At 37.2% G+C, this 3,378-nt stretch overlaps 1 non-coding gene across 1 annotated transcript; it reads right to left on the bottom strand.

Annotated features, from left to right (window-relative positions):
• Positions 1 to 205: 205 nt before the first annotated feature.
• Positions 206 to 374, bottom strand: LOC111552150. The gene has a single exon (XR_002734564.1). It is a non-coding gene; the product is annotated as a U1 spliceosomal RNA (small nuclear RNA).
• Positions 375 to 3,378: the final 3,004 nt, after the last annotated feature.

Below are 3,378 nucleotides of genomic sequence, written 5' to 3'. Positions count from 1 at the left end.
TTCTTTTGAAAAGTGTCTGTTCATGTCCTTTGCCCACTTTTTAATGGGGTTGTTTTTCTCTTGTAAATTTAAGTTGCTTACAGATGCTGGATATTAGACCTTTGTTCAAAGCATAGTTTGCAAACATTTTCTCCCATTCTGTAGGTTGTCTGTTCACTCTGTTGACAGTTTCATTTTAATTTTTAAAAATTATTTAACAGTATACACAGGGAAAGCACAAACACAGTCCCCACCCCCATGACCACAAATTACGTAGTCAAGTTTCTTGCATTTGGGAAAATCACAAGAGCCAGCACACCCAGAGTGCAATAGGTGAGCCTTACTCTGGGAAAACCACCTTTGGGATCACAGTATCTCCCCTGCTAGGTAAATAAGGTAGTTTCCTTTGCCGTACAGAAGCTCTTAAGTTTAATTAGATCCAATTTTTCAATTTTCACTTTTGTTACAATTGCTTTTGGCATTTTTGTTATGAAATCTTTGTCCATTTCTATGTCCAGGATGGTATTGCCTAGGTTGTCTCCCAGGGTTTTTATAGTTTTAGGTTTTTCATTTAAGTCTTTAACCCTCTTGAGATGATTCTGTATATGGTGTAAGGAAGGGGTCCAGCTTCAATCTTCTACATACGACTAGCCAGTTATCCCGGCACCATTTATTGACTAGGGAGTCTTTTCCTCATTGCTTGTTTTTGCCAGCTTTGTTGAAAATCAAATGGTTGTAGGTGTGTGGCCTTATTTTTGGACTCTCTATTCTGTTCCACTGGTCTATGTGCCTGTTTTTGTACCACTAGCATGCTATTTTGGTTGCTGCATAACTGAGCTAAGGTGGATTTATTGTTGGAAGCACTGACACATTTCCAAAGGCTACAGACTATGGAGGGTGACTTCCCCTCAAGGTTATCTAATTCCAAATACTCCTAATGATCACAGAGCAATACACTTGGAGTACTCCACTTTCTACCCTTCAGGAATACAGACAATGCATGAGTAGTTCCTAGTTCTCTTAGCAGCTTGCCCTCCTACTTCTCCAACTGTGAAACACTTAGCTCCAGAAGTACTGAGTCAGCCTTGGAAAAAGAGACTAACTTTCTTTGCTTCTTGATATGTACACTCTTTCATTTCCCTCCCTTTAAATCTAAGCATACCATACTATTAATTATCTAAATTATCTGTTTCTCTCTACTATTTTTCCTCTACCTCTAAGCCAGTTCTCCCTGCAGCATAAGGCATTTTTCAGTTCAACAGTCTCTGTTTTGATAGCCATGGTCTAAAATATTCTCAGAGTTTTAAAAGTCTTAGATATTTAAACTTTCCCTTTTATTTCTTAATAGACCTGATAATTTCATTCAGAGAGAAATTCCCATAGGGAAATTTTATTACATTTCCCCTAATAGATTTATCCTGTTGAAGTGTTTGTTCATGGGGTCTATCCATTATTATAATAGATTCTAGAAGTCTATTTGATATCCATGTGATTTTCTGTGGAATACTAGCTTTAGTGGTTTACTTTTTGCATGGTATATACATTTTTTTTTTTTTTTGGACACTTTAACATTTTCACTTGCAAACAGAAGTCTCCACAGGTTGTCACTTTTTTTTTGTGAGATGCTGTCTCATTCTGTTGCCCAGGCTGGAGTGCACTGGCATGATCTCGGCTCACTGCAACCTGCGTTCTTCAGGTTCAAACAATTCTCATATCTTGGCCTCCTGAGTAGCTGGGACTACAGGCATGCACCACCACACCTGGCTATTTTTTGTATTTTTAATAGAAATGGGGTTTTACTGTGTTGGCCAGGCTGGGTTCAAACTCCTGACCTCAAGTGATCCACCTGCCTCAACCTCCCAAAGTGCTAGGATTATAGGTGTGAGCACCGCACCTGGCCAGGCGTCACTTTTTATAAGCATACGTATGCATGTGCAGAAGCATACATACTCATTTTTGCTCTGAACTCTTGGAATTTGTAATTCATCAAGACAAGACTGAAATTTGCTTTTTCACACAATACATGAAAGAAGGCATCACTGATCAAAGTGTAGTATAAAGAAAATGGAGGAAAGGGTTATACTAATTAAGAAAACAAATTATTCTCAAGTCCTTGAACAGCCTTCATTCATATAAAAAATACTACATCAGCTCAGGCCGGTGGCATCTCATACCACATGGAGACTACGTGTGGGATTGAAAGAGCTCATTCTGATACTCTGTATTAGGTATTATAATCTACCCACCACTTCATGGATATTTGGTCCAAAATTCTGTGGACTGACAAACCTAATTACTTCTGCTTTTTTGTTTGATGTTGCCATACATTCAAATTGAGCGAGTACAATTTAGGAAAAAAATCAAGTGACACAGAAATTAAGCAGAATAGAAATGAAAGGATACACTCCTTCATTGGCCATAGACACTCCCTTTCTTAAATGAAAGCTAAAAGTTGGATTTTAGAATGGAGGTCGAGATGACAAATACTAAGAAGCATTAATCAAAGGGCACATAGAGGATCTTGGCACTAACTCTTTATGTTTCTGGTGTGAATTATAGGACAGTGTGATTTCTACTGTACAAGGTAAGTGGGAACGAATATTTTTCATCATCTACAAAAGAAGTCAAAACTGATATTTGACCTCAGAACTATAAATGAATAATAGGATTATGACATATCAAGGATTTTTCTAAGAAATTTACAAGTATGTCACTTAATCCTACAACAACACTAAAATATATCTTTATAACCTCATTTTAAAATGAGGTACACAGAGGGTAAGTAACTTCCCCAAGGTCATACAGTAACATTGAATTTGGGACTCAAACTTAGACAGCCTAAGCCCAGAGACTGTTTATTTGATTTATAGTATTATCTCCCTACTTTTCCTCCTAGGTCCTTAAAATTATTTGACATTATATATCATGGACTTCTAAGTGTATGATTGAAGGAGAGGTAGGAAGAAGAGGGAAGAAGGGGGAATGCTTAGAAAAACATCTAGCTTAAAGAAATTTTCCTCCTCTGGGCTTGAATGAAGCTATTACCCCAAGTACAAAATTGTGAACCAATTGTACTCAAATATTGGTAAATACAGATCCTGGCTAAATCTGCTTCCAGCTGTTCAAGCTAATTGCTTTTTATTTTTTGGACTGGCTTTTTCAGACATAAGTGATATTTTTAGCTGTTTTTTCATTTGCATCGTCAACTTAGATTGAACAAGAGGCTATTCCTTTAATAGTCAGCCAAATCTCAATAATTAATCACGTGCTTCAACATAAAGTGTATTTCACCTGCAGTATATACAATTGAGAATTTCTAAATTGTGCTCCCAAGGCTCATAAAATTCCCTGTACCCAAATCAAAAACATGCACATGCACTTGACCCTTGGTAACCTCAT

This window comes from Piliocolobus tephrosceles, chromosome 10, assembly GCF_002776525.5.
Source record: "Piliocolobus tephrosceles isolate RC106 chromosome 10, ASM277652v3, whole genome shotgun sequence".
In the NCBI taxonomy this organism is placed as follows: domain Eukaryota; kingdom Metazoa; phylum Chordata; class Mammalia; order Primates; family Cercopithecidae; genus Piliocolobus; species Piliocolobus tephrosceles.
The sequence above is the reverse complement of the archived record's forward strand: the minus strand, read 5'-3'. Positions and strand labels throughout refer to the sequence as shown.